The sequence below is a fragment of the Megascapheus bottae genome, chromosome 21, assembly GCF_031878675.1.
Source record: "Megascapheus bottae isolate mThoBot1 chromosome 21, mThoBot2.hap1, whole genome shotgun sequence".
NCBI lineage: Eukaryota > Metazoa > Chordata > Mammalia > Rodentia > Geomyidae > Megascapheus > Megascapheus bottae.
Window position 1 is genome coordinate 32,804,999 of NC_143529.1, and position 22,444 is coordinate 32,827,442.

General features: G+C 41.7%; 1 protein-coding gene and 1 pseudogene across 1 annotated transcript in view; one reads left to right on the forward strand and one right to left on the reverse strand.

Annotated features, from left to right (window-relative positions):
• Window positions 1-22,444, reverse strand: part of Dner (delta/notch like EGF repeat containing) — a 285,735-nt gene that overhangs the window by 181,762 nt on the left and 81,529 nt on the right. The window lies entirely within an intron of this gene.
• Window positions 17,696-18,382, forward strand: LOC150048885 (RNA-binding protein 7 pseudogene; annotated as a pseudogene).

A 22,444-nucleotide genomic window follows, 5' to 3' on the forward strand; every position in this document is an offset into this window, starting at 1 on the left:
ACATTCACTGAAGAAAGCATGGTAGCAGAGTCATGATACATTTCTAAGCTAAAAAATAACTGGATGGCAAAGATGTACAATTCCATTTCAGCGGTAGGAAGTCTAAGACATAAACAAAGTTATCATATACCACACATGTGCCACTAAACAGCATCCTGAACAATTAAACCAGCATTGCTTTTTAATGTAACCTGCCTTTCCAAAAGAAAAGAGAGATGCTAAGTTTTGTATTTGTTGTTGTTTGTTTGTTTCTTTGTGGTTTGGGATGGTTGTTTTATTTTCCTTTTAAGTCTTCACTTTCCAAGAAGACAGTCCAAGAGAGGTAGTTCTGAACACATAACCATGACAAGTAGCTACTATTAAATTTGAGAATCATGGCTGGGCACTGGTGGCTCATGCCTGTAACTGTAGCTTCTCAGGAGGCTGAGATCTCAGGATTACAGTTTAAAGCTAGCCTGGATGGGAAGCCTGTGAGATTCTTATCCCTAATAAGCTAATCAAAAAACCTCAAGTAGAGCTCTGACTCAAGTGGTAAAGCATTAGTCCCTTGAGCAAAAAAGCTCAGGACAGAGCCAGGCCCTTAATTCTAGCCCCAGCACTGGCAAAAGAAAAAAAAAGAAAAAAAAAGAAAAAGAAAAAAGAAAAGAATAGAAGCATTTGAGAATCATTAGTCTTTGTTTCAGCCACTCTTCACAGTGGCTAAGCTTTAGATTTCTAATTATCCAAGCTACTTATACATGCTAATTTTACATGCTAATTGGAGGACATTATAGCACAGATCAAGCAAGTTAGGAGGAAAGTAAAAATAATTTTATGTGCAATGCTTCAAGAAACTCGGGCTTTCTATCTGAAGATGAGTATCTGGAAATTCAAGATCAGGAAAAAAAAATATGAAATTCAACCAGAAAGAATGTTGGAGTTTCTTAAGCAGCTAGTTTCTTGGCCTCTGTAAACCAGTGGGCAGCCCTATCTCCAGACAACTCCTGGCCTTCTGATCATCATCACCAGAGTCAAGTGGTAGAGCACTAATCCCTTGAGCAAAATACCTCAGAGACACTACACAGTACACAAACCCTCAGTTCAAGCCCCAGGACAGATACACACACACACACACACACACACACACACACACACACACACACACACACACACACACACACCTTTGTTTGTTTATGTTGGACTGGGCTAGAAATTGAGCCCAGTTGTTACACTCCAGCCTAAGGAACAGAAGGCCCCAGGATCCATCCCCAGCCATGGGAATGAGGTAGAGAGAGAGAGTACAACTTCCATTTTCTTCATGGCTGACTGGGGGACTCAAAGGTACAGTGCAATATCATTCTATATAATTATTATAAAGTTGCATTTACTTCACTTTTCCCAAGACAGAGTCACTTGAAGCCAAACCTTAAGAATTTATGAAGATTAGAAACTAATCTCCAAGACTTTATCTACTAAGATCATCAGTGACAGGAGTCACAAAGTCTTGTTCTTGGAGTACTAAACAGCTATCCCCCACAAGGACAATCAAGAGAATGGCAGTTAGCAGAACTTCCCACCCATCTCCAGGCAGCCAGGGAAGAGATGGCCTGAGCAGAGAGCCTAGGCATAACTCACTGCCATTCCTTCTCCATGATATCACAAAGAAAAGGTCCCCTTTCCGCTTATTGCAACCTAGCCAGACACTGGTGGCTTGTGCCTGTAATCTTAGTTATTCAGGAGGCCGAGATCTGAGGATCATGGTTCAAAGTCAGCCCAAGTAGGAAAGTTTGAGAGATTCTTATCTCTAATCACCAGAAAAATGGAAGTGAACTTGTAGCTCAAAGTAGTAAAGCACTAGCCTTAAGCAATGAGAACTTAGGGACAGCACCCAGGCCCAGTCTCTGAGTTCACGCCATCCAACCAATAAAAAAAAAACATTTCCATCTAAAAAACTACAGAAGAATGGGTAAGGCAGAGAGAGTCCCCTCAAGAGTCTTGGCTTCTGAGGTTTAATTCCATTGGTATACATGGAAATCTGAATAAGAGCATCCATTTAGCATGGGAATAGTTTATCAAACTGGAAGAGAAAATACATTTTGTGTATTTGCTGGGGGAAATAAAACCACATTTTCAAGCATCTACTACTGACCTGAATTGAAATTATTACTAAAATTGATTTGTTAAAAAAAGTTTCAATATTACAATATTAGACTTCAAACTCTACTATAGAGCCATAATAACAAAAACAGCATGGTATTGGCACAAAAATGGGCCAGAAGATCAATGGAACAGAATAGAAGATCCAGAAATAGAACCACATACCTATAGTCAACTTGTATTTGACAAAGGAACCAAAGATATACAGTGGAACAAACACAGCCTATTTAATTATTGGTGCTGGCAAAACTGGGCAGCCACATGCAGAAAACTAAAAATTGACCCTAGCCTTTCACCATGCACAAGCATTAACTCAAAATGGATCAAGACCTCAATGTCAGACCGGAAACCTTGAAACCTTGAAACTGGAACTCATAGGCACAGGCAAAAACTTCCTGAACAGAATTCCAGGGTCGCAACAGATTGGAGAGAGACTCGATAAATGGGACTACCTAAAAATAAAAAATTTCTGCACAGATAAAAGCATAGCCACTAAAGTAGAAAGACAGCCAATCAACTGGGAAAAGATATTTACCAATAATATATCAGACAAATGCTTAATATCCAGTATCTACAGGGAACTCAAAAATACTAATCCCCCTCCCCCCCGCAAGCCCAACAAACCAATCACTAAATGGGCAAGGGAACTAAAGAGAGACTTATCAAAAGAAGAGGTTAAAAATGGCAGAAAAGCATATGAGAAAATACTCCCCATCCATGGTCATAAAGGAAATGCAAATAAAAACAACCCTAAGATACCACCTTACCCCAATAAGAATGGCCCAATAAGATTTTGAACTCAGACAATGACAGATGCTGGGAGGGTTGTGGAGAAAAAGGAACCCTACTGCACTGCTGGTGGGATTGTAAGCAAGTTCAGCCACTCTGAAAAGCAGTGTGGAGGTTTCTTAAAGAACTAAAAATTGACCTTCCCTACCATCCTGCCATACCACTCCTGGTCATCTATCCTGAACACCATAACCCAAGATATGATAAGGACACCTGCTCAGCTATGTTCATCTCTGCACTATTCACAATAGCCAGGCGATGGAAACAATCCAGATGCCCTACTGCAGATGAATGGATACAGAATATTCAAGATACACACACACACACACACACACACACACACACACAATGGAATTCTACATAGCCAACAGACAAGATAAAATAATGGCATTTGCAGGGAAGTGGATGAATCTAGAGTGAATCCTGTTGAGTGAGACAAGTCAAGACCAAAGGAACAAAAGGCACATGGTGTCCTTAATATGTGGCAATTAGATCCACACAGTACAAGAGCAAGGACTCAATTATTTGCATACCCAATGCTGTGGACATGGTATTGGAAATATAAACACAACTACATAGACATAAAAACCTATGACTCTATAGACATAATGTTTTATTGCATAGATTAATATGTATTTTTGATATACAAACCCTTAGCCTAATTTTGATTATGTTCTAAAAACTAAGTGCCAGTGGTTGTATATAGAGCTTCCCTTCTTGAACACTTATTTGTTAAACATGTCATTTGAAATATGATGTAAAAATCAATGTTAATAAATTCTTTAATTAAAAAACTCAATGTTAATAAATTCTTTAATAAAAAATCCATCTTTAAAACAATAAGCCTAATAAGTTTAAATTAGTACTGTGGGCATGCTCCTCTGAAGTCTCCCTTGCCTTAGCTCACTCCTGATGCCACTGTGGGCCACAGTTTACCAGAAGCTGCCCAAACCACCATGGGCCCCGGAGAACTGTGTGATAGGGAATGTTCCCACATCTCCTGCCCTCCAGCCCCTCCCAACCCTTTGATCTACTGGTGCCATGGCATTTGCTTAGAGCAAACACATCATTTACTTAGTACCACATTTTCCTTCATTAGCCAACTCTCTGATAAATCCAACGGGATTTGAGTCTGAGTCGTACTTAATCATAGGATCAAGGGCCATGAAAACAGGAATAAGCATTTCACATTATTCTAGCCACCTCACAGAGCTTAGAAACATGAACATGCATTAATGGTGTATGGTCCCTCCCTCACTGTGACCCCTAAAATCACTGCTGAAGAAAGGACACTAGTCAAGGAATCAAAAGGACAATGGATATGACATTCTTAAAAATTACCCCCCCCTCTTCAGGGGTCATGGATAAAATGAGGAGGCTTCTGGAATCTAGACCCTGTCAAGGGCCTGTAGAAGGTCTGCCTTCCATAGTATTCTTGATCACTCATTTCCTGGGGTGGTACTGGATAAAGGGTTGGTGTGGGCTGACAGGCTACCTAAGGTGCCTTAAATCATGGCGTTCACAGGACATGCAGCCTGTGAAGGAGCTCCGGCCCTGCTCCCTAGAGACTGAATACCACTGCTCATCCACACAAAGGCACTGAAAAATGAAGAGCAGGCATTTCCAACTTATGCTAATTTCAAAATATGCAAAAAATCCATAAATAGGAGCTGAAACAAATATCCCCCTCTCCATCTTATTTTTATCAAAGCTCAACAAAAATAGTCAAGATAGAAAAAATAGGAAGGAGGGAGCAAGGGAAGGAGGGAAAGAGGGAAGGAGGCAGGGAGGGAGGGAGAGAGGGAGGCAGGCTAGCTCAATTTTTATTCTGTAGAAGTAATCTGTTGGGAAATGGGGGCTCATACCTATATTCCTGGATACTTAGGAGGCTGAGATTTGAGAATTGAGGTATAAAGCCATCTTAGGTAGAGAAGTCCATGAGCCTCCTATTTTCAGTAAACCAGGAAAAAAAACCAAAGTGTGGAGATAAGGTTCAGGTAATAAACACTAGCCTTGAGTGAAAAAGCTAAGGGACCATATCTAGGCCTTGAGTTCAGGCCCTGATACCAGCACAAATCAGAAAGTAAGGAACTCACTCTTATAGGAATAAATTTACATTCTAACACAGAGATTATGACATAGTTATAGTTTCCAGTATTTAGATCCAATTTAGTCAGATAATTGCAACCTAATTATATGGAGCTATTTTAAATACTGATTTGCTTCCCATTTAATTTCAAACCTTGTCACCTGTGACTATTATTCCAAATAAGTTTCTTATAAGTTAGACAATGGGAAATTAATTATAATTGTTAATTAGCTTTGCTCAGCTACCAACTGCTCTTAACAACTTACAGCCTTCCAAAACATTAAAGACTATCAAACACATTAGCTATGACCCTTTATATTTTAATTTTCAGCACAAGAGAATTGATACTTTGCCTAATGTTTTCCGTCACTATTTCTCCACTTATAAAGAAGCCAGAGAAAGAGCATGTCTGACTATGAAAGGGGCCTCCAATCAGAAACCCAGTCCTTAGCCATTAGATTATGGACAAATCACATAACCAAAATATAATTATGAAAAGTAGAACCGCATTAAATACCTTTTATTGTGCTTTTTGGGGAGGGGGCGGCTTGTACCAGTACCGGGGTTTAAATTCAAGATTTTGCTTAACGTTTTCACTCAAGGCTGAACTCTAAAAGTTACTACACAGCTCCACTTCCTGTTCTTTGCCAGTTAGTTTGGAGTCTATGGACTTTTGCTGCCCAGGCTGGCTGTAAACCGTGATCCTCAGATCTCAACATCTGGAGGAGCTAGGGTTATATGTCTGAGCTGCTAGGTGGCCAGCTTTATTGTGCCTTTCAGTATATGATTTCAGATTGGGTAATTCTCAGCTTGACTTCTGTTGCCTTCGAAGACAATCTGGGAAGGAAAATCTGCGATCAGCCACCAAACTGGAAATAAGAAGTGGCTCAAGTGGTAGTCAGCCAACTTTGGGCTGTGGGCTGAAAATGTGGAGTTTTACATGAGTAAAACTGGAAAACTGATGATTCAGACTCCCCCACAGATTTGTGATCCAGGAAACATTTCCTTCAAAGACTCAGCCCTTCCTGTATGATTTGAGTGGGTCTCACCACTAACCCTCTGGTGGACCTCTGACAGGGCTGGGCTCACAACCCCCAAGTCATACACTTTCTCCCATAAATGATTTGTGGACCTGTCTATCCCTGCTGAGGAATCCGGATGCAATCCTAGCTAATGGGACTTGAACCAACTTTACTTTTTTCTCCTTGGAAGATCTATGAACTCTGACACTTCCCCTTTGGCCCAAGCCCATCGTGGAATGAAGATTCACTTCCTTGAAAGCCTGACCTCAAATACAATGAGCTGAATCTGACCTCCCAAAAGATACTTATTGAAATCATAATCCCCAGCATCTGAGAATGCACCCTGTCTTTGGCAAACAGGGTCTTAGCAGATATAATTAAGATTCTGTCTTGGTGACTAGTATGAATCCCAATCCACTGTAACTGGCATCTTTTTAAGAGAAGAAGGGACAGAGATGTTTGGGGAAATGATACCCGTATGCAGAAGCAAGCAGAGAGTAGAAAAATGCTTCCCTGAGCCAAGGGGACCCAGGACTGTTAGCACCATGAGACTGAGAAGGAGCATGAAACAGACCACTGCTCAAAGCCTCCAGAAGGAAACAGCCCTGCTGACACCTCATTGCAAGCTTCTGGCCTTGGAATCTGCAAGAGAAAGCCTTTCTGTGGCTGAGCTGTCCAGATTGCAGCAACCCCAGGAAACTATTACAAGGAAAGCCATTTGCCTGCCCTCCCTACTCCCTTACCCAGGTCATTCTAGCCTAGACTCTCCTAACAAAATACTTCTGCCTGTAAGACACTTGCAGATCTTCCATTCAACCACCCTCCTCTTTACTGCAACAGATCTTTTAAATCAAGTCTCTTTCTGGCCTAAGACTATGGCCCCTAAACGGTGAAGAACCAGTGCTCCCCTCTGCCAGTCTCTACTCCTCTCTCACGGTAGCAAGCTCTAACCACCTGCAAGGCCTTTTCCCCACAAAGCTTGCTTGCCTGGCCCCCATCCTCCCAAGCAAGGTTGTTCCAGGGCTTTCTCTGGTAAGGGCATGTGTGAAGGAGTCGAGCAATGTTTATTCCTGTCCCCAGCCTAAAGGCTGGACAGCCATCACTTATTCCTCTGGGAAAGCAGCCACTGGGAACCAAAGCAGGAAGTCATGGAATCATATGGTTTGATTGTTTTGGTTTGGGCTGGGCTGGATTGAGTTGGTTTGTGGTGCTGGGAATAGAACTCGGGTCCTCGGGCATGCTAGGCCAGGGCTGTACCACTGGTGAAAACACTATTTGGTTATGTTGAAGATAAACACATCTGTATGAGAAGTTTTATAGGATAATGACATTTCAGCCAAGTCAAATATATATATATATATATATATATATATATATTCCATACAGCACTTCAAATGGAAAAGAAAACCCGCTTCCTCAGTGTCCTTCTCCTGTATTTTATTTTCATGAAAACTCAGAGCTAAGCGTTGGAAAGAAGTGAGGAGAACATACAGAATATGAGGAGTTGTATCCATGGCTGAGGTCAGCTTTTATTTACTTTCCTAGTCGTCTGTTCATTTTCATTCAGACACTCTGCTCCCCTCCTGCTGACTTTCCCAGTCCTTACCACCATTCCCCATGCCAGCCCCGCCCGCTTCCCAGCTCAGGGACACAAGCATGGTACAGCCAGCAAAGAGCCTGAGGGATGCCACAGGATGGGAGGCCACCAAGGCAGAGGGAAACCCATGTTCTGCACTGTACTCAAACTCCAGAACCAATACAGATCTTCTCTGAAGCACCCAGGTTGTGAATCACGTGTTTTTCTTCAGAAATACAAATTACTGAAGAAATGAGTCTGAATGAAGACGACAGCCTAAAGGATCATGCAGGAAAATGGTTCATAAATATGGGAAACAGTCTCACCAAGATGTGAAAGCAGGAGTATGTGAACCAACACTGAGGTATAATAAGAAGTTTCAGTTTGTTTATACTCCAAAAACATACAAAGCATTGGTGAACATCTTAAAAAAAAAAAACTTAACTTACAGACTGGGAGCCAGGGGTTCATACATATAATCCCAGCTACTCAGGAGGCTGAGATCTGAGGATGGAGGATCAAAGCCAGCTCAGGCAGACAAACCCAAGTGGCTTCAGTTAACCAGAAAACGGCTAGAAGTAGAGGCACAGCTTAAGTGATAAAGCACCAGCCTTAAGTGAGAAAGCCAAGTGAGAATATGAGGCCCAGAAATTATAAAGCTCTGAGTTCAAGCCTCAGTAGTGGCACAAAAAATAAAATAAGGAGACAAAAAAGCTAGAAGTATAGTCTACTTTGTAACTCTGATGCTAACATAAGCCCACAAGTTTCTCCCTGTCCAAAGGATAAAGGAAAATATTTAGTAACAGAATATTTCATCCCACTAATCAAATAACTTCAACTCTAGGAAAAAATGATCAGAATCTACTATATAGTTTTCAATTTATGCAAAATATGTATAGATTTTTTAATTAGAGAAGAGAGCTGGATAAAAGAGCACAAACTCTATAGTTTCTCCTACTTGCTAACACAACTATTATGTTAGATCTTTGCTTTAGACCTTATAAAAAATTCAAACACATTAACAAAAGCAGTTACCAAGACTCAAGCAATTACCGAGAATCAATGTTCCTTTCATCATGAGAGCCTGCTGGGAGAAGCAGATCATGCTGAAACCCTAAAGAAGCAGCATTTGCCTTGCCCACGTTCACCTGCTTGGGAAATAATGCCAATTTTCCAGGTAGGAAAGAAAATCGATAAGCCAATTCCTTCAGCCAAAAGACAGGCAGACCTGGGTGTGTGATGTTTTTATCAATTCTTCTTAAAGACTGGACTTGTTCCAAGCTGTGTTTGCACTTTTAAGTAAATATTGAGCAAATCAAGTTGGAAACTGCCTTTGGTATGGAGCATACAACATCTACACCTGGATAGAGAAGAGATCAGGAGGCAATCTCCACGAGGAAATAAAAGCAAACGCACCCAATGCATCACCTCCCAAATCCTGAGAGTATTGAGGCATATGTGTGCTTTTTTCTGGGGCTTGAACTCAGGGCCTGCCTGGGTGCTGTCCCTGAGCTCTTTCTGCTCAAGGACAGAGCTGTACCATTTTGAGTCACAGCACCACTTCCAGTTTTCTGGGGGTTCATTGAAGTTAAGAGTCTCACAGACTTTCTAGCCTAGGCTGGCTTGAAACAAAAATCCTCAGATCTCAGCCTTCTGAGAAGCTAGGAATACAGGCATGAGCCACCGGCACCCAGCTGCCCGGAAGTTTATTTAAAGCTGATGAGAACTACAGAGGTTATGGACACGAAACTTGTTATCAATCACATTGGAAGACTGAAGTCAGGAGAGGTAAAATAAGCCACCCCAACCTCAGAGCAGATAACATCATTTTCTCTCCACTAAATCCCCTCTCCCAATGAATTCACCCAAATGTCCTTTATGTGCAGAGTAAATCTGCCAGGTACTTCAGCTTGTGCTTATTTTCTCCTTCAAATTCACCATCAGAAAGATTTCTGTGGGCAATCTTTGCCTCCTGTGACGTGTAGGGTCCACATGTTTCACTCATCTAATTCATTGTGTACCGTAAGTGCCTGGAAAGTATAGAATTTAATAGCATGTATTATCATGAGGTTTTATATATGTGTATGTATGCTTTTACTGGAGCTTCTTCCTGCTCTTCTCCTCAAAACTAATGCTCTAGTACTTGAGCCACAGCTCCACTTACAGCTTTTTGTTGGTTAATTGGAGACAAGTACCTCTTCAATTATTTTGCTAGGGCTGGCTTTGAACCTCGAGCCTCAGATCTTAGCTTCCTGAAAAGCTAAGATTACGTGTGTGAACCACCTACATTAAACTCTATACATACAATGGGTTGCAAAGCAGGAAAACAGAATCTGGTAAACTCTCACCTAAAATCAAATGGGACTATCTCACAATTTCAGACACTATAGGTTTCTGTTAGTAAATCCTTTTCCTAATTTTAAGAAAATCTCCTTCATCTTAGTTCTTTGGTGTAGTATCAGGCCTGCAAGAAAACAACTTTTAAATATTTTAAACAAGGGGGCTTTTTGCTACCAATTAACAAGACCGATTAAAGAAGAAAATCAAGTCACCAAGATGGTTTCAGGAGAGCCGTTTTGATTAGGGTGCCCAAGAGCAGCAGGTGGCACTTGATGAAGAGCAGTCTGCCAGGCCGAGACACCAGTGACAGCAAGTCATCACCAGGCAGAAGACAAGTGGGGAAAGGGAGAATCTTCTAGAAGCAATATGCCTATGTGAATAGGAAGCTACAAGCAGATATTTCAAGAATTCCTGAAAGTTTTCCAGATTTTTCTCATCAGAAAGAACGTCAGAACACTAACTAAATGATATGAAGATTTCACTTCCAGCTCTGGACTTACACACCAGAAAATGTGTCTTTCCCCGAGAGTCACAAAGTGCTTCATTCCACCTATCAGGGAATGAAGAAATTGTGCCCTTTCTTGCTGCCTCAGCTTCCTCTGCAAAAATCTACTTGACAGAGTTGTAAGAATTAAATGTACTAGGGTTAGAGGCATGGTTCAGATGGTAGAGCACCTGCTGAGCCAAATACAAGGCCATGAGTTCAAACCTCACTACTGCCCAAGACAAAAATAATTAAATTTGATAAAAATAATTACCACACAAAGCTGAAGGGTCTAAAGAAGACTATAATTCCAAAGAAGACAATAATTCCAAGTTCCTCATGTTTTCCATTAATGCATTACAAAACACTGAGTAAGAGACTCAGGCAGCCAATATAGAGCTAAATAAACAATAGCTATGATATAACATTTGCCTACTAAAACAAAATCTGACAGTTCACAAAAAGCAAACCTTTGTGATGAATGAAATGAGTGTCTCCAGGACTCAGTATCGCAAATGTATAGGAGGTTTGTCTCCTTCATAAAGTCATAGCTAATAGGCAAATATCTCTGGTTACTGTGAATGCTTAGCTTTCATTCATGGTCAAGCAGGAATTTGGGATACAGGATATGGGGAACAGGGTGCCTCTTCAAACAATACAAAATTCATGAAAAGGGAGAAGAAACCCACAAAGTTCTCAAAGACTTACGAAGCAGTAGTATTCAGGTTGTAGTACTAATTTAGAAAGTCCAAATCACTGAAATACAAATATCAGCCCAGACATTATAGTAAATGAAAAAGTATTTGCAGAGCAGTGTTAACAATTTTTTTCTTATCTCAAACAGTAAGAAATTAGTAAGCTCACATATTCAAAGAATATTCAAAGACTCACAAAATAAAAGATCTAGAAAAGGAGTAAAAACATGCCAGAAAACAGGTTAAGAACCTAGTTTGTATCCTAAGCCATGCTTAGGACTTTGTTAAACATTTTGAATTTCAACAGAGAATAAACAAAACATTTTGGGGTTATGGATCTTGCTTGGTAAACATCCTATAATGGTACTAAACAGCTTCTGCGATGAAAGAGATGGCAAGGAGTGGGAAGAAAGGAAGATGGAGGAAGGGAGGAGAGAGGGAGAGAGGGCGAGAAGGAGGGAGGGAGGCAGGCAGGCAGGCAGGCAGGCAGACACTTTAAGAACTAAACAAGTCGTGGAATAAAATTTCCTTAGAAACGCTAAAATAATCCCAAGTATATAAACAACAATTTCAAAGTTTAGCAGATTTTAAAAACAAACTCAAAATATTACAGCTGAAACAAAGCCACAGTGTGAAATCTAAAGTTAGGCAGACTGGTGTAGAATATCACAGGCTCCTTCTAAGCCTGGGCAGACACGCCAGTCAGACCAGCTGTTCCCTGGGCAGGTAGAAGGCAGGGCAGACAGCTCCAGACCCAGACTGGCAGAGGAAGCCACACCGAACAGAGATGTGCCCTGCCTGTGAGCACAGAGCCATTTCTGGGTCCTCTTGGGGAGCTTGATTCAGGTCATACAACACCAGGAACACCAACTTGTTCTACTAGCATAGACCCTGAAGCCACACATGCCTAACAGCTGCCTTTAAAATGGATTCACAGGCTAGTTACCCAAGCAAAACCAGCTGAAGGACTGGCTGGAGGTCAGTCACTCATGCCTACAATCTTAGCTACTCAGGAGGCTGAGACCCAGAGAATAGTGGTTCAAAACCAGCCAGAAACAAACGTCTGCCAGACTCTATCTTCGAAATAACCAACAAAAGCCTGAACTCTGAGGCACAGCTCAAGTGGTAGAGCACCAGTCACACGAGCAGGCCAAATGAGAGAAAGGCCATGAGTCCCAGAACCAGAAAAATAAAAACTACCAACACTCAGTAGACTATGACACTGTCCTACTAAGGGACAATGACACACAAACAAAGCCTATGGAAGCTGTGGGGAAAGGCTGTACTATGTGGGGAGCCAGGGCAGGGGACTGAAGTGTGAGTTTGAGACTTCACACTTCCTAGGCACGCAGTACATCACATGAGCCACACCTCAGCCCTATAAGTTTATTTTTGAATACCGGGACTATGTACCCCCAAAAAGCAGTTCATTTTACACTCATATAATTACATGTGGAATTTAGGTTTGGTGAGTTATTCTTGCTTAGGAGTTTGGATGTACAGTTCAAAGAGAAGAAAGGTTTTTTTTGTTGTTGTTTTGCTTTTTGAGAAGAAAAGAGACTGGCATTTACTGCCATTTTCCAGTCTAGGCAGAAATGGGAACTGGGGAATTGCTGTTATCTTTTCTGCTCCAGTGGCTTTGCCTTGCTGCTGGCCCAATGGAGTCTTCTGTCGTCATGGCAACCTGGCAGCATCTTCAGTGAGGCTGGAGTGGGGCCTGCCTCTGCTACCAGGCTCCCTCCAGCAACCCTCATCCTCTGCCCACACTCAAGTGCCTTTCTCTGCTTTCCAATGTGGTCCCTTCTTCCACACATTCTCCATGACTTTTAAGAACAATGATGACCTCATCTTTGAACTACATTTGTGTTGGGAGCCAAATGCAGGGTCAGGCTGGCCCATGAGCTGTCATGCACGAAAGCCATGCCTAACTTTGAGCTATATCATCCGTATTGCGGATCACTTTCTGCTGAGACTTGATTACCATTGGGTTCGAATGTGTTATTGCTTCATCACTCTCTGCTGAGACCTATAGTGAGAGTAAACACGTGGACCTCCCCTGCCCTGCCCACCTTTGTGCTGATAGGATCCTGCATCCTACATTAGCTGAATGGACCTCCTCAATAAACGAGCTCCTGCCTTGACGGGCCTTGACGGGTCTCCCTGACGCGTCTGATTGTCCTCCAGCAATGAGGGCTGGGTGCAGGTGGTCAGTTGGCCCTCTCCTTTCCCGGTCGGGGCGTGTTCTCCCTATCCCTCCTGCGGGTTGGGGAGGGACTGAGGACTAAAAACCCCAACACATTTTATAACATTTTCTCAACTGAGTTCCATCTTGCACTCCAATGCAACTGGTGTTCATGTTGAAATTTATTCTGGACAAGATTAATATTAAGTGTAACTACAAAAGTTAGAATGCTTCCTGTCCTATACATCCCAGCTTCCCCTCTCCCAGGCCCCCACTGCCCTGAATAGGTGGGTTCTTTCCTTGAGAACAATGGACTCCCCATAAACCCAGCAATAAGGGGTTGATGCCTGATGCCTGGCACAATGAGGGATCTCCAGTCCAGACCCCTTTCAGCTCTGATCTGTCCATCACCAGACATTAAATGTATTGACTACGGCCTCTTTCTACAAGGGCTCTGAGGTTCCGCATCAAAAGACTGACACAATGATTAGCCATGCCTTGTCAAGGGTATGAGGAGACAAAGAAGACGGACCTGTTGCTGTCCTGGCAACAGGGTGGTATCTCGGCAGTGTTTGTCATGGCATTTATTCCTGGCGTGATTCTCAAGGCCTTACCTTATGCTAATAAAGAAAAGGAAGGAAGGAAGGAAGGAAGGAAGGAAGGAAGGAAGGAAGGAAGGAAGGAAGGAAGGAAGGAAGGAAGAAAACTGCCAGGCAATAGTCACTCCCACCTTCAATCTTAGTCACTTGAGAGGCTGAGGCACAGAGGGTCATGGTTGGAGGCCATTCCAAGTAGAAAAGTCCACTAGACTATCTCCAAATAAACACCAAAATGCCAAGCTGGAGGCATGACTCAAAAGGTAGAGACTCAGCCAAGCAAGCAAAGCCTTAAATTCAATCCCTAGGAGCACCAAAAAAAAAGCCAAATTACAAGGCAAAAAAAGAGAAGAAAAATTAAAAAGAAAATAAAAACAAAGAAGAGTGGATGGAAGAGGATGAAGATCATAGAGAAAAGGAAGGGAGGAAAAAGACAATGGGGACAGTTTGGGGTTTTTCTTTTCTTTTTTTGTGTGTGTGAATAGAATGCACTGAACAATCAATCTATTGAACCAACTGCAAACTTTAATGCAATGAGGCTGAATTCCAATTCACAGTGCCCGTAAGAGCACTGTTTCCTTACACAGGCTGTGAAATAACCATTTCATGACAAGCACACCCAAACGCAAGCTTTCTATAGCATTTACAGCCCACTAGCACCACACCACCACACTGCAGTGATCAGCTTCCTTAATCCCCATTTTGAGAGCTATTGGCACTGTATGTTCATTTACAATTATTTTATTTTAGTTCACACATTAGAAAGGATGAAAATTTAGAAAGGAAGAAACTGAGGCACTGACAGCTTCAAGCTCTGAAAGGGCAGAGCCTGGCTTTGAATGCTGGCTGGCTGGTGGAAGCCACATTCTTCTTCCATGCACACAATGGCTCTGAGATGCCAGCTGCTCCCACAGATTGAACTTGGTGTCTTCCTGACGGAAGTGAAATGAGAACAGCTTCCTCCAGATCTCTCAAGGGCTCATAGTTTCCCCAGACCCAAAAGCAGCTCACTCCCGCGTGAGAAGCCTGAGTCAGAACACCCCGAGCTCCTCCTCCCTCCTCCCTGCCCTGAGCTGTGCACCGGGAGGCCCCCCAAATCACCAGAAGACAAAGACAGTGTTCTGCTGGCCAAACAGGGTTCATCTCAGGACCAAGGTATGAACAGAAAGGATAGATGAGCTAGGTACTGGTGGCTCACACTTAACCCTAGCTACTCAGAAGGTTCAAAGCCAGCCCAGGCACAGAAGGCTGTAAGACTCATCTCCAATTAACCACCAGAAAACCAGAAATGGTGCTGTGGCTCTAAGAGGTAGAGCACTAGCCTTGAGCTGAAGAGCTCAGGAAACAGCATCCAGGCCTAGAGTTCACACCCCATGATGGGACAGGAAGGATGAGAGAATGGGGAATGTGGGATAAATTAGCAGAGAGCTAAGAAAGATCTCATGCGTGGACCTAACTGGTGAAGACCAAGCTTGGCAAAAAATGCACAGTGAGTTAATGATAGACGTCCACCCCAAGGGAGGAAATTCTTAGGAGAGGATCGCAGAGGCTCAGTCACTGTGTACACAGGATACTCGCTGAGGGGCTAGAAGTATGGACTGGTGGCAGAATGCTTGCCTAGCAGGCACAAATCCCTAGGCTCAATTCCTCAGTGCCACATACACAGAAAAGGCTGGAAGTGGTGCTGTGGCTCAAGTGGTAGAGCTCTAGCCTTGAGAAAGCCCAACGACAGTGTCCAGGCCCTGAGTTGAAGCCCCAGGACCAAAAAAAAAAAACCAATGATGTTTGACAAATGGAATTCCAAAAAATGGAAATAAGAGGTGTTTTGTTTATTTTTTCTTCTTCTTTATCACTGTTTCTGATTTCTGTACCTTTTGTGCTGTACCTAACTTTTATTTGTTTGGGGGAGGGTAAGGAGGAACACAGAAGTGGAGGGACACAGGGGTACAACTCCAGCAGTGGCACTCACTAGACACTATGTTAAAAATGAACTATCACCTTGTAGGGAAGGGGGATCAGGAGGGGACACCTGGGAGAAAACAGGAAGGGGTGGCACTGTTCAAAAAGAAATGTACTCAACACCTGACTTACATAACTGTAACTCCTCTGTACATCACCTTTACAATAACAGTGTTTTATTGATAGATAGATAGATAGATAGATAGATAGATAGATAGATAGATAGAGATAGAGATATATTTCAAGCCTCCCCTGATCTCTAAATGAACACTCCCCAAACCATGCTAAAAAGGTAAGAAGAAAATGCCTGATATTCTCCTCATCAAGTTGATGGACTCCTTTTCCCAGACTCCCTTGCAAGAGGGTGTGGCCACATGGCTGAGATGTAGCCAAAGAGGAGAAAGAGGGAGCACAGGCCTGCCACACAAACTTCTCATGGTGCCCCTGGGCGCTGGATGTCCATTCACTGATCCCATATGATGTGGGATAAACTCTCAGAGCTTCTGAATGACCAAATAAATGAAACACATCGATACATAACAGGGAAACCAATATCATCAATATCACCCTTTATCTTAGCCATCACCACTACCAAGTGAGGAAAGCTTCAGTGCCAAGCAATCATGCATTTGGGTCAAAGTTCACCTTCACCTCTTCCACCCTGGCTGATCTTCCCTGACCCACACAGTCCCTCAGTGCACACGCACACACACACACACACACACACACACACTCATTTCACTTCTTTTTTTTTTTTTTTGCCATTCCTGGGGATTGAACTCAAGGCCTGAGCACTGTTCTTGGGCTTTCTCAAAGCTAGAGCTCTACCACTTGAGCCACAGCACCATTTCCATTTCCGGCTTTTTTCTATGTATGTGGTATCAAGGAATTGAACCCCTCCCCCATCCCGGGTCTTTGTGCATACTAGGCGAGCACTCTACCACTAGGCCGAACTCCTGGCCCTCATTTCACTTCTAAGATGATGATGTCTACCAACTTTATCCATTTAGAACTGTTGAATCCATTTATATTGCATAATATTGCAATAACTAATAGGCGATAAAGTAATAAAGCAGAAGGTTGCTTTGATATCTCACATGCCTTCGCTTTCCTCTGACCCACAGTGGTTTGCTTGAGCCAGCTAATTGTGAAACTTTTAGGAATTTTGTGAGCCAATTGTCAAGTACACACATTATCAAAATTTAAACAAGCTTACAATTAACCTGTGTTAAAAGCAAAGGTAATAAATACTTAAAACCTATCTCCTTCCCTAAGTATTTTACTCTTTTATTATCTTTACTCATGCAGTTACTTATAGGCATTGAAGTTATACCATGAAATACTAAATATTGTGTTCTCCTCCTGACTCAGCCATCATCAGATTCTTCCGTGGGAGTTTGAAATCTGCTACCATGGGACTGTTTACACCATAGAGATGAGCAGACCATAAATCAAGGGGTTGCTGTTATGGTTGCTTCCAGAGTCAGTCGTGAAACATTTACTGCTATGCTAAAGGAAAAAGCACAATTGACCGCAATCTTCTTAATCATTTGCAACAGATTTGGAGACATTTGGTTAATATGACATTTGTTACTATGAAAATGACATCATTTTTGCTTGTACATTTTACTTTAGTTCCTTCAAAAACCATGAACACAGTGTGTAGTGGCGCATATATGTGATCCCAGCTCCTGGGAAGCCAAGGCAAGAAGATTTGCAAATCTGAGACCAGCCTGGGCTGTATAGTAAGACTCTTTCAAAAATAAATCAAAATGAGTGGGAGCCTGAGCCCGGCTGGAGTGCGGGGAGCAGGGGGGGAGGGTGAAGATTCCAAAAGATAAGGATGGCACACCCAAGCAGTTTGCATTTGTCAACTTCAAACACGAAGTATCTGTTCCTTACGCCATGAACCTCCTGAATGGAATCACACTTTTTGGGAGGCCCATCAAAATTCAGTTTAGATCAGGACATCATGCCTCACAGGATGTCAGCTCATCCGATCCCCAGCATCAAGCTGTAAACTCAAGCCCTACTTCTACATCTCCTACCAGATACGAAAGGACTGTGGATAACAGGACTCCATCATCATGGAGAGTTCAGAGATCACGTTCACCTCCAGAAAATGATCAAAGACGAGCAGTGATGAACAGCGTTTTGAGACAGATGTCATATGGTGGGAAATTTGGTTCTGTGCCCATGGATCTGTCTGGGTTTTCATCAGGTCAGTCACCTGGGCAGAACTTTCACCCGTCTTCAGGCTCCCAGTGGAGCCATGATGCACATTCATTACAGCGCAAAGTCAGACGGAGTTCCCATCCCTACCGAGCAGATAGACATCAGAGCCAACAGCCCGACTACCATGACAGAGGAGTCAGAGAGGATTTCCTCTGCAAAGACAGGAGTCCCGATGGCTGGAACCATGACTACCATAACAGAAGAGACAGTAGGGATGGGAAATGGCACTCATCTGGACTCCAGGAACTGTGCAATGATTGTCTCACGGGGTCATTTTAGACCCTTAGGACTACGCTGGTCTGGACATTTTGTACAAGTTGCACATATAAAAAGTTGTAAAACCCATAGCTGTGTTTGGTTCCAGTTTTATTACAGTAATATTCTTTTACCTCAGGGTTTTATAAAAAAAAAAGCGCTACAGTTCCTGATCATTTTAGACAATTAGAAAGGATGAATTGTGTAAATTGGTTGTATCACAAGGCAAATGTTTTAATTATTTGTTATCTTTTTATATTGTAAGAATTATCTTGTTAATCTCTGTGGATATAATAGAAAGCATTCCAGTTGGTCATCTGAAATGGCTGTATTAATAAGGAAATACAACTTTTCAGTGATTCATTTTATGAACACTGTTTGAGGAAGCATATTATGTTTCGGGGTAAATATAGCCTTAGTGCAAATTTTTTTAACATGTCTTTTTGAGTTTTAGCCCTGCTTGACTCATAAATGTGAAGATACCCATACTATTTTATTCTAAACTTTTAACGTTTCTTTTTGTTTTTCTTTGCTGGTCCTGGGCTTGAACTCAGGGCCTAGACACTATTCCTGAGTGGCTTTTGCTCAAGGCTAGTGTTCTACCACTTGAGCCACAGCTTCACTTATGGCTTATTTGGTAGTTTATTGGAGATAAAATTCTCAGATTTGCCTGCCTGGGCTGGCTTCAAACCATGATTCTCAGATATCAGCGCCTCCTGAGTAGCTAGGATTATGGGCTAGAACTACCAGTGCCCAGCAAATTTTAGGATTTTTAAAGATTAAATCATGTTTTGTGTAAGATGGGCTACTCAGGAAGCTAAATATCTCTACTTGTATATTTTTGCATTAAAAATTACAGTATTAATGTAAATTCTCTTTCTGAACAAAAATATCAGTGCACAGTCAGATAAAATAGTAAAATGTTTTACTAAAAATGCTCTTTTTGAGAAAAATTCCTGGAAGCCTTTATGTGCTACTGCCTCTATCAGTCAGACTTCAGAAATTTTTAACTTTTCAAAGTACTCAGCACACGGGTATAAGGGCACAAGGTTACAGTTTATTGTGGAGCTTGTACAGGTTGCTTTTTTTTTGTGAACATTGACTGGAAAGAAAGTTAACATTTTCTAATTTAGAAAATTTTAAATCTCATTAACAAAAACTTTTTGTATTGATTCTGTTTCCTTGCCAAGCTATTTATAAAAACTCTGAAAAATTTTACTATTAACCACAGTATTTGTACCATGTTGCTTTTTAATATATTAAAACCAAAAAGGAATGTGAAAAAAATAAATCAAAATGCTTAAAACTTCACTGTTACTTTAGGAAAATAATTTAATGTTTCTATTAACAAGGAAATAATTGGAACAGAGGCCACATAAAGCATATTGGTAGAAATTTGAATTCATTCCTTTCTATTCAGAGTATATTATTTGCTAAACAGCATTTCTCTCCTTTAATTGTGTGTGTGTGTGTGTGTGTGTGTGTGTGTGTGTGTGTGTGTGTGTTGGTACTGGGGCTTGAACTCCTGAGTTATTGCTTAGCTTTTTGCTTTTGCTCAAGGTTGAGCCACAGGTTCATTTCCAGCTAGTTAATTAGAACTAAGCCTGCGCTGGCTTTGAACTAGTTGAAAGCCAGCTTTTGAGAGTTGGTGGTGCTAGCTCTCTTCTTTAAATAATGAGCAACTATTTAAAGCCAAACCCAACCTGATGGGAAAAAAAAATCACAACAGTTCCTGTCAATTCCCTCCAGCTCATCCATAGACCCTGAATCCTAGAGTACTTTTTTAAATCAAGTTTTAAAACTAACTACAAAGCTCTCCTAATGGAGGGCTGGGGGCATGTTTCCATAGTATAACACTGGCAGAACAAAGGCATGATCCCAAATTCAAGTCCCAGTACTGCAAATAATAATTATTAATAATAATGTGTATTAAAATATGTAAATAACCTAAAAAATCAATACATTTTGAAAAAATAACAAAAGTTACAAGATTGACTCAATCTGATTTCAAGACTTCAGTCTCAGGGCCTGGAGTTTGGCCTAGTGGGAGAAAGACCAGGGTTCAATTGCTCTGTACCACATACCTAGAAAAAGCCAGAAGTGGAGCTGTGGCTCAAAAGGTAGAGCTCTAGCCTTGAGAAAGGCCAAGGACAGTGCTCAGGCCCTGAGTTCAAGCCTCAGGACTGTCAAAAAAAGTTTTTTAAAAACTGTAGTCTCATAGAGATTGCCCATAGTAATTGAGGCAATATGGTGTCAATCAAAAACACAAACATCAGTACCATAGAATCCAGAAATAGATGGAAGCATGCAACCAAATTACTTTCAGCAAAGGTGTCAAGATAGTTTACTGGGGGAAATATTTTTCATCCAATGTTATAGGAAAAGTGATTAACCATATAGGAAATATGTCCTTGGTCCTCAATTCTCTTTTTCAATGTGAAGAGTAGATCATCTCTCTCTGTAGAGAGGCCTAAGTAGCATGGCCTTCCCAGTGAGATGAATCTAATTTCGATCAAAAGATGGATGCAGAGGTATTTCCTGCTCCAATTATTGAAGGAAAAGGATTGCTTATATGACTCATGAATCTACTCAGAACTACTAACCTGTGGCCAGAAATACTAAGAATTCCATCAATTTACTAGTAAGTCATCTCGAGACAATCCACAAAGCTAGGAAGGCTAATCTAATTCAGCTACCTTCACAGATTAAGAAAATAGATTCTAAAGCAATTAGATGAATGATCTAAAGAAGCTAACAGCCCCAGGAGTGGGTCTCCATCTTTTCCATTCCAATGGGCTCCTTAAGGAGTCCACGACCACTGCGAGTTCTCTGAGCTTAGTACCCTGGGAATCCCTAGAGCTGTGGATACCCAGGCCATATTTAAGCTCTTAGCACATTTTTAGGTGATACCTCTAAAGCCAGACCTTATGAGCTCAAAGAAAAACATTGAGAAATAAAATAAGGCTATGGAAGCCCACTTTGGAAATGAGAACCATGACAAATTATTCTGATAGTATCAAGTATTTGGAAATGCCTTGTTTGAGTATCACTTAAAGGACATTCAATAATAAATAAGGGTATATCCAACTTTGAAATGGCCCAAGTGTCAGGGGACAGCACCAACTCGTATGCTTTCTTTTTTGTATGATCCATAAGTAGTTGTGCGTAGAGGTTTTGATTCAACACATTGTTGATGAGTACACTATGATGATAGCACATCTTGATCGACGCCGCCTCTTGCCCACTCTCCCCCACGTTTCCCAACCCCACCTACGCCTCATGGGATGTGGGTTCCATTTTCACACATATGCATCGATCACCCACCTTTTCTCTTTCCATTTGTCTTCTTCCCTCTTCCCCACCAACAAAATATGTTTCAGCTTCCTGGTATTTATTTTGTTAAACTGTAAGTTCATTGTTCAAAAGAGTTACACCACTGGAGTCGTCCCCTGAATATATCATAATGGAGCCAACTTGTTTGTGCATGTATACATATGACCCTGTATGTGTCTTCATATGTCTATATTTTAGCCCTAACTCCACACAGGAGAGAAAAACTAAGTTTGGAAGCATTTGAATTGACATCTCGAAAGTAGATACAAACAGAGCTCAAATAACACCAGAGTTTCAATCACAATTGTCACCAAAAAAAAACTAAGCAGGTGGCCACTGGAGATGGAGCCAGATGGGCTGTGACCGGGACAAACCCTACTTTCTCATGTCAAAGTGCTCTGAAGCTGCCTACTGAGGGGCGATGGTCCCATGTGGGATTTGGGAATCCACAGAGCTTGCAGACTCACATAAAATACCTGGATCTGCCATTCCTGACTGCCTCCTTCAAGGGACAGTCCTGTACTTCAGTGTAAATCTTAATTACTGACATATATTTACAAAGGAGCCCTTGAAGAAAAATGAAACACATGCAACCACTGATTTGTTTCACAGCTTCCAACAAGGCTCTTTCAGCCCAGCCCTTAGATTCTAACACCCTGAGAAGACTATTTGAAAAAGCTGGACAATAAAACAAAGCAAAAGCTATAAAAGGCTAATCTTGGATCAGGTGTGCTTTTGTGAATTAAGGCTGAA